Raw genomic sequence first — 13,985 nt, forward strand, 5'->3', positions numbered from 1 at the left:
TTATTTTATTTGTTCCCACTCGGGCCATGACAGCATTTTTATCACTAGCCTCTCCTAAAAATGTATCCACATCCCGAACCCTGGCACCAGCAGACAGAAAACCATTTGGCTGAGGTGATCTTGGTGAAAAATTATTCTATGCATATTCCTATTATAGAATCCCCAATGACCACTAACTGTCTTTCTCTAACTGGATTTACGACCTTCTGACTACTAGATGGGTTGTACTCCCAACCTTTAGGGACAAAAGTATCTACCAGGGCTACCATTTTTGAGACATAGCCTCGTATCATCTCCCAAGTTTTGCTTTGGGGTACAGAACCAGGAGCCCTTTTCAATTTCCTTAACTATATTAACCCAGCTATTTGCCTGGACCTTTAGACTCGTTTCTCCACCCTCCATATCTACACTACTAGCCCCTTCTTCAGCATGCAACATGCTCCCCTCAAGATTGTCAAACACTGTGAGAGTTGCTCTTCTCAATCACTAATACGAGCTTCCAGGTGGGCCACATGCTCATATCTGTCAAAGAGTTATTGACCTTAGACTGTCTCCTCCAGTTTGGCATATATATGGCATACTGCCATTGAAACAAACCTTATGTTTCGCTATCCATTCTTGGGTGCAACTCGCACCAGACAGCACATGACTCAAGTATCATCCCCATCATCCCAATTTGTAAAAAAAGAATAAAGCAGCTTACATTCACCTCTCCCAGCTCCCCATATCTTCCCTGCTACTGTGTTTCCCCAAAAATAAGACCCTGTCTTATATTAATTTTGCCCCAAAAGAGGCACCGGGTCCTATTTTCAGAGGATGTCTTATACTCACCTAGCTGGTGCCATCTGGGTTCTTCTAGGTAGTCTCCAGCTCTCCGGCAGGCTCAACGCAAATTGAGGATCTCTTGCTGGTCATGGGGCTTGAATACCCCGACTTTAGCAAGCGATTGCTTTGATTGGTTCACGAGCGCCACCTAAGCCAATCAAAGAAAGTGCTCGATGAACCAATTGCAACCATTCAATGATGTCAATCAGGGTAGGGCTTATTTTCGGGGAAACCCGGCAGTAGCAACGAGTTTCCACTATGAGGTCTGTGATTGGCTGTATCAGTCTGTGAAGTCCCATACATAGGCTGCTGAAGCCTTTAAACATAGTGTTGCAGTGGAGACCAGGATTGCCCGTGGGGGGCATGCAAGTAACTGAGAGAGGTGAATATAAGCTTCTTTATTATGTTTACGTATGGAGATAATATACAGTACTGTGCAAACTTTTCAGGCACGTGTGGAAAAACACTGCAAAGTTAAAATGCTTAAAAAACATCTTGGAACTTTAAACATAGATATTCTGCGGATGGCAGCTTGTTCAAATCCTTCTGTCTCTTCATGTAATCCTGGACAGACCTGATGATATTGAGATCGGGCTCTGTGGTCGCCATATTATTACTTCCACGACTCCTTTTTACACTGAAGTCCTTAAAGGGGTTGTCCAGGGTACCAAACACTAGATGGGTATACCTGGGTCCCACTGGTTTCTGCCACTTCTGAGCTGATGGCACTGCTGGGCATCTTCCAAACGAAGCATGATGTGTCTTTCATCTGCTGTATTGAGTTTCCTTGGCCGACCACTGTGTCTACGGTCCTCAACATTGCCCATTTCTTTGTGCTTCTTTAAAAAGAGCCTAAACAGCACATCTTGATACCCCAGTCTACTTTGAAATCTTTGCCCGGGAGAGACGTTGAGATCACCAGTTTGGTATAATTGGTTAACCCCTTAACGACCAGCCCATAGTGTTTTTACGTCCTCCCGAAGTGGGCTTTATTCTCTGAGGATGTAAAAACATGTGTCCTGCAGAGAATAATGCCCCTCGGGCTGTGGACGTGACAGCTCCATGCTGTCGTGGTCCGCAGGTAGCTGACAGCATGGAGCTGTCATCCCGGGCTGTTCGGAGCCCCCCCCCGGCATTGCGATCGGCGCTATGCAATGGATAGCGTCGATCGCAAAAAAGCAAATAAAAGTGCAATAAAAGTTAAAGATTCAGCTGCTCTGATGGATCGGATCCATCGGAGCAGCTGAAATTACTCACTGAGGTCCGCCGCACGACTCCCCACGGTCCCGATGCTCCGGGCGCCGTAGCCGTCCTTCTGCGCATGCGCGCCAGGCGGCATTACGTCAGCCACATGCGCAGAAGGCCCGGCGGCGCCGGAGACTTAAAATCTCCTGGCTCCCGACTCCTGTATCGGATCGGATTCATGAGGGGAGGTGAAAATACTCACCTCAGGTCCGCCGATGTCCTCCGGCCGGTGTCGGGACCCCCCGCTGGCTTCTGCGATGTGCCGATGCGGCGCGGATGCGCAGAAGCCGGCGAGCCCGGCAAATTCAAAATCTCCCTGCACCCGGCTGTCACAGATAGCCGAGTGCAGGGAGATATGACTGGGGACCGCTGTATGCGGTTTCCAGTCATATGATCACCGTTATCCATCAGATAACGGTGATCATATAAAGTTAAAAAGTAAAAAAAAAGTTAAAAGTAAAAAAAAGTTTAAAAAGTTAAAGTTTCATCTCCCCTTATGGATCATATCGGTAAGGGGGGATGAAATTACGTACCCAAGGTCCCGGATTTGTTCCCTGTTGGGATGCTGATCCGCGGATCTTACCCCAGCTTCGGCGCATGCGCCCGTCAGCATGATGGTGGACGCATGCGCAAAAGTGAAATATTGCCCAAGAAATGTAAAATCTCCCTGCTGCTGGCTACAAAAGGTAGCCAAGAGCCTGGAGATGTCACAGAGAGCCGCGGTATGCGGTTACTGGTCACGTGATCGCCGTTATCCAATGCATAATGGCGATCACGTAAAAGTTCTTTAAAAAGTGGCAGTTTCATTTCCCCTCACCGATGCGATCGGTTGGGGGAGATGAAGCATCTTCTCGGAGGCTTCCGCATTTTTAATCCAGATGCGATTATCCTCCATGGATCCTGCCAGCTCCTGGGTATGCGCCCGCCGGCAAAATGCCGGACACATTCACAGGAGCCGGGAAGCCCAGGAAATTTTAAATCTACTTGCTCCCAGCGACCAACAGTCGCTGAGTGCTTGGAGCAGTGACCGGTGGCCTCGCTGAGCGGTCCCCGTTCACGTGATAAAGTAGCGATCTAACATTAGGCCGGTCACGCGTGACCGGAGAGGAATTACAGCTTCTGCTTGCGCTTGATCAGCGGTAATCCACGGATTAATCGCATGCATTGGATTACACAATTCCCCCCAATTAGCGGGTCGGAATTACGTAATCCACTCGCAGAAACAGAACACAGCATGCTATATTTTACCGCGGATATCCGCGACCTAGAGCCCATTGTGCTCTATGACGGTGGATATACTCGCAGCCCATATGCAAACACATTGTGTACGGGCTGCGGATACCCGAGTCATCTCTAAGCGACGGCGCGGGAAATGCAAACAAAAAAAAAAGTACTGCGCATGACCGCCTGTGTGAGTAGGCAGTTATGTGCAGTACATTACGCGGCTGTACGCAGGGTCACAGCCGGGCTCACAGCTGGAATCCTCTGCAGGCCTCCACAAGCGGATTCCGCCTACGGCTACGTGAGCCTGGCGTTATTCAGACTGCTACCAGTAATCCGTAATTTACAAGAAGCCCCGGGAACGTTCGTCTTCCTGCAGTTCCAGGAGCAGCTTGTTGAGCGCCTTCTCTGTGGGACCGCTGCACCGCAGCCAGATTACAAAGCCTCACAGCGCCACTTTTTACACCCCATACCTGCCGCTGAGGTTACTAAATACCCCCCAAAATACATGAGAGGAGGGGGTGGGATACCCGGTTTTCTTGCCCCATGTGCCCAACCCAACCAGCCTCCGTAATTACCTCTGTCTTCGGACATAAAACGCAGTTTATATTATTACCTTTATCTAATATTTAGGGAATGCCAAAAAAATGGGGATGGCGCGGGGGGGGGGGATTATTTTTAGGAAGTCAAATTTTTTTCCGTATAAGTGGGCAATGGGGCCTGGAATTTATTCAGTTCTGCCCTGAAATCCAGCGGGCATTCCCTCCATTATGGGCCTAGCCATGTGTCCTGTAAGTAGATTAGGGCCACAATGGGTATGTTTCTGAACACGGGACAAACGGGGGGATCCATTTTGGGGTGAAAGTCTTCATGCCTATGTACACTGTACAAAAAAAACAGTTTTTAAATTGACAAAATTGCCAAACAAATGAAAATCGTAATTTTTTCCTTTTGCTTTGCTTAGATTCATTCAAATACTTTGGGGTCAAAATATGCAGTACACCCCTAGATGAATTTGTTAAGGGGTCTAGTTTTTAAAATGGGGTCATTTGTGGGGGTTCTCTATCGTTTTGGATGCTCAATGGCTCTACAAGTGGGCAATGGGGACTGGAATTTATTCCATTGTACCCTGAAATCCAACGGGTGCTCCTTCCATTATAGGCCTAGCTATGTTTCCTTTAAGTAGATTAGGGCCACAATGGGTATGTTTCTGAACACGGGACAAACGGGGGTATCCATTTTGGGGTATACGTCTTCATTCCTATGTACACTTTCCAAAAAAAACAGTTTTTAAATTGACACAATTGCCAAAAAAATGAAAATCATAATTTTTTCCTTCAGCTTGGCTTAGATTCATTCAAAAACTGTGAAGTCAAAAAAGTCATCATACCCCTAGATAAATTCGGTAGGGGGTTTACTTTTCAAAATAGGGTCACTTGTGGGGGTTCTCCATCGTTTTGGTCACTCAATGGCTCTACAAGTGGGCAATGGGGACTAAATCTTCTTCAAGCAAAATTTCTGTTCCGAAAGCCACCGGTTGCTCCTTTCATTTTGGGCCCCATTGTGCATATAGACGTAATACTAGGGCCACAATGGGTATGTTTCTGAGCACAGGACAAACAGGGGTATCCATTTTGGGGTGCAAGTCTTCATTCATATATGTGCGGTACAAAAAAAACTGCTTTTGAAATGACAGAATTACCAAAAAAATGAAAATCGTATTTTTTTTCCTTCGGCTTGGCTTAGATTCATTCAAAAACTGTGAAGTCAAAAAAGTCATCGTACCCCTAAATAAATTCGTTAAGGGGTCTACTTTTCAAAATGGGGTAACTTGTGGGTGTTCTCCATCGTTTTGGTCACTCAAGGGCTCTACTAGTGGGCAATGGGGACTAAATCTCCTTCAAGCAAAATTTCTGTTCCGAAAGCTACCGGTTGCTCCTTTCATTTTGGGCCCCATTGTGCATCCAGACATATGATTAGGGCCACAATGGGTATGTTTCTGAGCACGGGAGAAACAGGGGTATCCATTTTGGGGTGCAAGTCTTCATTCATATATGTGCTGTACAAAAAAACTGCTTTTAAAATGACAGAATTACCAAAAAAAATGAAAATCGTAATTTTTTTCCTTCGGCTTGGTTTAGATTCATTCAAAAACTGTGAAGTCAAAAAAGTCATCATACCCCTAGATAAATTCGTTAAGGGGTCTACTTTTCAAAATGGGGTCACTTGTGGGCGTTCTCCATCGTTTTGGTCACTCAATGGCTCTACAAGTGGGCAATGGGGCCTAAATCTCCTTCAAGCAAAATTTCTGTTCCGAAAGCCACCGGTTGCTCCTTTTATTTTGGGCCCCATTGTGCATCCAAACGTAAGATTAGGGCCACAATGGGTATGTTTCTGAGCACGGGACAAACAGGAGTATCCATTCTGGGGTGCAAATCCTAATTTTCATGTGTACTATAGAAAAAAGTCCTGTCTTTAATATGACATATTTGCAAAAATATGAAATTTTTGTTTTTCTCTTCTAAATTGCATTGACTCCTGAAAAAAAACTGTGGGGTTAAAATACTCATGACACCCCTCAGTGAATACGTTAAAGGGTGTAGTTTTTAAAATGGGGTCACTTGTGGGGGTATCTATCATTTTGACTCCTATGAGCCTTTCCAATCTTGGATTGGTGTAGGAAAACAAAGTGTTCCTCAAAATGCTGAAAAGTAATGTTACATTTGTACGTCTCCTAAATGGTTAAAAAAAAAACGAAAGTTTTTCCAATGTGCGCCCAAAATAAAGTAAACGGATGGAAATATAAATCTTAGCAAAAATTTCTATATTATGTTTGCACATATTTGAGATATTGCAGTTGGAAATGTGAAAAAATGACGATTTTTTCAAAATTTTCCCAATTTTGGCGCTTTTATTAAATAAACACAAATTCTATCGGTCTTTTTTTTCCACCTAAATGAAGTACAATATGTGGCGAAAAAACAATGTCAGAATTGCTTGGATATGCAAAACCTTTCTGGTCTTTTTCCATGCTAAAGTGACACGTGTCAGATTAGCAAAATTTGGCCTGGTCATTAAGGCGCAAACAGGCTTGGTCACTAAGGGGTTAATCATACACCTGACTATAACCCTCAAAGTCCCTGACTGTGTACAAGTGATCCTAGAAGAATTGACGATGTTTTGAAGCTAAAGGGCGGTCACACCAAATATTGCTTTGATTTAGATTTCTTTTTCGTTTATCCACATTGTATTTTGTTAATTGACAAAAATAAACTATTAACACTTCTATTTTTGAAAGCATTCCTACTTTGTAGCATTTGTTAAAACTTTTGCACAATTTTTTTTAAAATTCAACTCAAACAATCCCATTAAGGGGGTTTTATTGTATCCTATCTTTTACATTATAACAATTGCATTCGGTTGTGCATTGCTTGCCGAAAAAGGGCCTTGTTTTCACAGCCGGCTGATATACGTGACCACCCAATGCATCAGTTCAGATGGGGGATTTTTGGGTGCGTAAAAACGGTCTGCTGGTAAAGATAGCGCATATGGTGTGCACTCCGGTCGGCCGTTGGTAGCAAAGGGAGGCGGCGGGTCAGGGCGGGAGATTGGCACACTAGCTCCTGCCCAGTCCCGTCCCCTCCCTTTGCCACAAGTCAGCAAGGAGCAAAAAGGGGGAGAGAGTTTAGCAGAGCATCCGGGCCGTCTTAACGGGCATATAAATGAAAGATGCAGCCATGACTTGGTCACGGCTGCCTCTCATTCATGCAATTTTCGGCCACGCTGCAGCCGACCAGAAATCGCAGCGCCCGTATGAAGTAGCCCGAAATTTCCATAAATGTAATCATTAATATTCTCTAGTAAGTAAACTTTTCCTAATTGTCCAAATTAATTACATTAATCTCATTTAAATACGTTGGGATTTAGACTGTATGATTTATTGAGCAGAGACATATTTAATGCGGCCCGCTGGTGTATATACTACCACTAGAGGAGAGTGAGATGAAGGACAGCGCTAAACCCTCACTGGGTAAATAATGCATACATTATTGAATGGGCTAGCATCATTGACAGCCTCCATGACTCTGCAATGTCAGTTATTGAGTCCTCCTCAAGCTGCCCTTCAAACCTCTGCATCTGCTTCCCTCTGCATCTAGCAGGCTGCCAGAAAGCAGGTGATCGCGTCTCTTGCGCTGTACCAATGATCATGTGATCAGAACATGGTGGAACGCTGTATTTCATGCAAAACAAAGAGGGATGCTGAAAATACAGTAATCCTGGTGACAAAGCCTCAGCAGGAAGGGACGCATCCCAAGCCTCTGCAAGGTAAATGCCTTTGGACCAAGAATGACTGCAAGGGTTAAACAAGCCTTTGTTTCCTTCTGACAAAAGCAGCCAGGAGGATGGGACGAGCCGGCTGCCTACGATGCTCCAAGGCTGCGCCGCTTCCCCTTGCATCCAGGCAGCTGGCTACCAATGCCGGATTTATCGCCTATATAGTCATCTCTATATAGTCCTCTATATAGTCATATCTGTGTAGTCCTCTCTATATAGTCCTCTCTATATAGTCATATCTATATAGTAATCTCTATATAGTCATCTCTATATAGTCCTCTCTATATATTCATCTCTATATAGTCCTCTCTATATATTCATCTCTATGTAGTCCTCTCTATATAGTCATCTCTATATAGTCCTCTCTATGTAGTCATCTCTATATAGTCCTCTCTGTTTAGTCATATCTATGTAGTCATATCTATATAGTCCTCTCTATATAGTCGTCTCTATATATTCATCTCTATGTAGTCCTCTCTATATAGTCATCTCTATATAGTCCTCTCTATGTAGTCATATTCAATGTAGTCCTCTCTATATTGTCATCTCTATGTAGTCCTCTCTATATAGTCCCCTTTATATAGTTGTTTCTATGTAGTCATATCTATATAGTCATCTCTATATAGTCCTCTATATAGTCATATCTATGTAGTCCTCTCTATATAGTAATCTCTATATAGTCATCTCTATATAGTCCTCTATATATTCATCTCTATGTACTCCTCTCTATATAGTCCTCTCTATATAGTCCTCTCTATATAGTCATCTCTATATAGTCGTCTCTATATAGTCGTATCTATATAGTCATTTCTATATAATCCTCTCTATATTGTCATCTCTATATATTCATCTCTATGTAGTCCTCTCTATATAGTCATCTCTATATAGTTATCTCTATGTAGTCATATCTATATAGTCATCTCTATAAAGTCATCTCTATGTAGTCATCTTTATGTAGTCATCTCTATGTAGTCCTCTCTATATAGTCATCTCCATATAGTCATCTCTATATAGTCCTCTTTATATAGTCATTTCTATGTAGTCATCTCTATACAGTCCTCTCTATATAGTCATCTCTATATAGTCATATCTATATAGTCATTTCTATATAGTCCTCTCTATATTGTCATCTCTATATATTCATCTCTATGTAGTCCTCTCTATATAGTCATCTCTATATAGTCCTCTTTACATAGTCATCTCCATAAAGTCATCTCTATGTAGTCCTCTCTATGTAGTCATCTCTATATAGTCCTCTCTATATAATCATCTCTATGTAGTCACATCTATGTAGTCATCTCTATATAGTCCTCTCTATATAATCATCTCTATGTAGTCACATCTATGTAGTCACATCTATGTAGTCCTCTCTATATAGTCCTCTCTATATAGTCCTCTCTCTATAGTCCTCTCTCTATAGTGGTCACTGATGCTTCTTTGGTGTTACAAGATAGGATGGATTATGATTGGGCATATTCTATTTTTGTATTACATAGCTTCCATTCATCAGTATCAGTATGCCCCCCATATATTATGATATACTGACATAACCTGCTGTTTGCACTGGCTGGAGGCCCTGACTACGTAGCATTCTCTCTGGCCTGGACATTCAAGCATCCTACATTTTCTCTTTGCAGTGTGTCACGGCCCTTTTATTTGCATGTGCAAATCAGCCGTCTCAGTACCGGAACTTGTAGCAAGATCTTTATATGATGTGTAAATAGCTGCAAAATGGAGACAGGTGGATATACAGAAGGAGGGGTGATATGGGTTGCTCTCCTGAAACTATTAACCCCTGCATGTACAAACAATATATTGCTTTGTATTTCTTTCCATAGAGCAGGAAGAGGAGTTGGTTACTTTATTAACACGGTTCTGCTTAGTCCGGCGCTGATGTTATTATAAGATGATCAGTTCCAGCACCCCTGGCGGTACGGTGGCCGGTCATGGGATATTTAAAGGGGTTGTCCAGGCACAAAATGGAAAGTCTGAAAATGCTGAAATCTAGGAGGTACAGCTAAGTGGCAGCAACCTGTACCTTTTATGTGCTGCTCTGGACCCTCTTGTTCGCCCCATGAAGCCGCCGATCTGCCACTGTGATTTTATATGCATCACTCCCGTAGTAAGCGCAGCAGCGGACTGTTAGGCCACCTTCACACACAACGCGTTTTACAGTGTTTGAAATGCCGTACAACACCTCGATTGATTTCAATGGGGCTTTGCAGACTAGCGCTCCAACTCAGTATTTCTAACACTGCGATTTTCGAGTGTGGTCTGCTCTATTTTCGTGCATTTAAGCGCTTTTTAACACACCTCGTCACCCATTACAATGATGGGGTGTGTTAACAAAGGCTGTCGAGTGCTGTACAAAGCGTTCAGAAAGGCCACTCAAAATCGCGGTAAAACGCCATGTTTGAAATGCGACATTTTTCTGACAGTGTGTGTGAGAGTGGGATACCTACAACTTCCAGCGTGCATAAAACTTCTTTACTGGCCAACGCTGTAGCTCCGCCCACAGCTCACGGGTCCTACAACTTACCAGCACCAACCTCCTACTCAGAGTGCAAGAGAAAGCTGCTGAAACAGACAGGACCTCCCGACACTTTGTATATAAGCAATACAGCGCAGCACTTCCTCCTCATCCTCCCATCATGACTGCTCACAAGATATTGGAGGCTATGGACCAGGAAGGAAGTAGCAAATGCCAACAAGAATATTGTAGACAGTTTTGGGCACCAGTACCCAACATGGACATATCAGAGCTTGGGTGAGTTCAAAGGGGGGCAACTAAAATAATAAAGGGAATGGGCGGACCACAATTCCCAGAGAGGTTATCAAAATTAGGGTAATTTAGTTTAGAAAAAAGAGGGGCAACCTAATAACTATGTATAAATACATCAGGGGACAATACAGAGATCTCTCCCATCATCTATTTATACCCAGGATTGTGACTATATCAAGGGGGCGTCCTCTACGTCTAGAGGAAAGAAGGTTTCTGCACCGACATAGAAGGGGGTTCTTTACTGTAAGAGCAGTGAGACTATGGAACTCTCTGCCTGAGGCTTCATTCACACGAATGTATATCAGCCCCATTTTCACGGCCGTCCGATTTACGCTACCCATCTAAGTCATTGGTTTCCAATGCCTTAATTCAGATGGGAGGTTTTCCGCTGCGTAAAAATGCCCAGCCAGCCAAGATAGAGCATAGTGCACATTACGGTCGGGTGCCCGCCAGAAAAGATAGTTCTGGAACTATGTTTTCCGTGTGGAATACGGCCGCTGCCATAGACTGCTATGGGGGTCTATGATAGCTGCCGGATAAGAGAGCTAGGAGGGAGTTTAGCAGAGTGACTGCTAAACTCAATCCCTCTTCCCTCCCCCTCTCCGCCATTTGCCGGCTGTCTGCAATGGGACGGGACGGGACGGGGGGGGGGGGGAGCTAGTGTGCTGGAGTCCCGCGCCCCCCCAAACCCCTGCCTGCCGGCAGCTCCCATAGGCTGGAGCAGACAGGGGAAGGGACTAGGTCTGCTAAGCTCCCGCCTCCTCCCCTTCTCTGAGGTTGCGACGTATATCTGTGACACGGCCGGATGAAAATCTTCACATTCCTTTGCTATCTTCATAATGACTTTATTGGGGGTAGATGACGGAATACATTTGGCTCAGACATTTCCATTTGTGTTTAGATAGATTTTGTTCATCTGTTCTTGTCATTTTGATGGATGTGCCCTAATTATCTGACTATATTACAGATTAGGGCGTAGCATGAAACCAAGAAATGTGATGGTCAGTGACATCACTAAGGAACAAAGTCTAACTATATGACAGGAAGTTGGTAAATTAGTAGCAAGTGTTAGTTGTCGACAGAAGAATGTTGTTGTATAGCAGATTACTGTCCACAATATTCCATGTGTGGTCTGACCAGTGACTTATAAAGAGGAAGAACAATGTTCTTGTCATGTGCCTCTAGTCTAGACCTCTTTTGTTGCACCTCAGGGTCCTATCTGCTTTATCAGCAGCTGCCTGACACTGGCTGCTCCAGTTAAGCCTGGTTTAGACACAACGATTATCGCTCAAAAATCTTTTGAGCGATTTTTGAACGATAATCATTGTGTTCTGCTTACAGAGCAAGGTGATCGCTCAAACGTTGAGCGATCATCTTCTGCTTCAAGGGGAGGATGCAGAAGAAAAGCGGGGTGTTCCCACTTGCCTTCTGCATCCAGCTGTTCCCTGCTCGGAGTGCCCAGCTGTTATACAGCTGAGCGCTCCGAGTGGAGGATGCAAAAGACAAGTGAGTTGTTCCCACTTGTCTTCTGCATCCAGCTATTCTCTTCCAGGAGCGCCTGGCTGTTGTACAGCCGTGTTCTTTGAGCAGAGGATGCAGAAGACAAGTGGGGTGTCCCTGCTTGTCTTCTGCATCCAGCCATTCTCTTTCCGTAGTGCCCGGCTGTTGTACAGCCGAGCGCTCCGAGCGGGGTATGGAGAACAGAGCTGGACCGCTCTGTTCTTCACACCTTGCCTGTCATCAGGGAGCGGAATACAGCTGAAACAATAGTATCAGCTGTATCCCGCTGTGAATTCCTGATAACTGACCGCTGATCTTTCAGCACGCTGAAAGATCAGTGATCACAACTGCTTAACGGAAAAATGTACAATGTCAGCGCAGTTAGACACAACGATTATCACTCAAAAGATGGCTTTGAGAGATTTTTGAGCGAAAATCGCTGTGTCTAAATGGGTCTTTAATGGTAATGGTGACATGTATTTTCGCTGCTCAGGTGCATAACCTTACATTTATCAGTGTTACACCTCATTTGCCACTTTCTGCATGGAGTTGAGGTAGATTCTCCTCAGTGTATGCACATAGAGGAGCATTAGATTCTCCTCAGTATATACACATAGACAGGGGCATACCCAAAGGCTCAGGGGCCCGGGTGCAGAAGTTCCGCTCGGGCCCCCTACCCCCTTAGTACCCATATCTAGATCATGCTGCATACAGCTGCAAAAGGAATTTCCATACATGATCTGCCCCTTTCCAAATCTTTCCAAACATGACTCATTTCCTGCACTACATGAAAATTTGTAGCTCCTTAGGCCACTCTCTCACACACACACCGCTTTTTACAGCTATTAGCGCGGCATCCTGAGTGGTTTACTAAGCGCGGTACAATGCTCCCATTGATTTTAATAGTATATTTCAAAAATTGAGCTTAAACACGGTGTTCCTAACACTGCAATTTTTGAGAGCTGTCTGTTCTATTTTGCGTTTCTGTGTTTTATAACGCACCTCCCCACCCAACAAAATGATGGGGTGCATTAAAAAGCGCTGTACCATGCTTTCAAAAACACTGCTCGAAATTGCGGTAAAAATGCCACGATTTCAAGCTGCTTTTTGAGAATGCAGTTGTGAGAGTGACCTAAGGCCTCGTTCAGACGAGCGTGGTTTACATGCTGCTACAGGAGTGTATAAACCATGCTTCTATAGCAACCAATAGGTTGCTATGAAAGCGCTCACACAGAGCTTTTTTACCAGCGCAGAATCTGCGCTGGTAAAAAAGATAGGGCAGTGAGTGCCAACTCGTCTGTAAGCTCCGTGCTGTGGCGCTGTCCATTGTGCTGACCACAGGCTTCTATGGGAGCCACAGTGGAACTCGGCTCACAGCACGGACCTGCAGAATTCCTGCATGTCAGCAGCGTGTAAACCACGCTTGTGTGAACGAGGCCTTAAGGTGTGCTCATATTTTTGTTGTACTTTTGAACCACAAATAAGAAAAACACATTTAAAAAACTGCATGCGGTATTCAAACACAAACATTATTAAAAACTGCGTGTGTTTTTGATGCGATTTTTAAATGTGTGTAAAGTGTGCAATTATATGCAAGGAGATATATAACTAATACCCGCCATAGATAGATAGATAGATAGATCATATATAGGTATGAGAAAGATATATAGATAAATAGATATATGAGATAGATAATAGATAGATAGATTGATTTTAGAATTAGAAAAATACATAGATATGATAAAGATGCTAAAATTAGACAGATAGATATGAGATAGATATTAAAATCAAGGCCCTTTTACATGCAAAGATAATCTTTCAAAGGACTGAAAGATTGTATATAGTGTTTATGGCCATTAACACTTTATAATCTTCATTTGCATGTAAAAGGGCCTCCAGGGGCTGTTTGCAAAACCCAGCTTGTAATTAATCACATGCTCAGCTATGCACAAAGCTGCATTGTTCTCGTTTTGGCTGCAGGTTACAATGTTATTTGCCGTCTCCCTGCTGAGATAACAGCCTGCTGTCTACTGAAAGATAAATGTGTTTGCTTTATCTCCAGTAGCTGAACGATGGA

General features: G+C 43.9%; 1 protein-coding gene across 3 annotated transcripts in view; it reads left to right on the forward strand.

Annotated features, from left to right (window-relative positions):
- The window catches only part of PRUNE2 (prune homolog 2 with BCH domain), a 129,586-nt gene that overhangs the window by 16,506 nt on the left and 99,095 nt on the right, over nt 1-13,985 (forward strand). The window contains exon 1 of one of the 3 annotated variants that reach the window (XM_066604149.1): nt 7,491-7,617. The exons of the other annotated variants lie outside the window; for them this stretch is intronic. The gene's annotated coding sequence lies outside the window, so the exon portion shown is untranslated. Of the gene's footprint in view, nt 1-7,490; nt 7,618-13,985 lie in introns of those variants that run through there. 3 annotated transcript variants of the gene reach the window in all.

The sequence above is a fragment of the Eleutherodactylus coqui genome, chromosome 5 (genome assembly GCF_035609145.1).
Source record: "Eleutherodactylus coqui strain aEleCoq1 chromosome 5, aEleCoq1.hap1, whole genome shotgun sequence".
NCBI classification, from domain to species: Eukaryota; Metazoa; Chordata; class Amphibia; order Anura; family Eleutherodactylidae; genus Eleutherodactylus; species Eleutherodactylus coqui.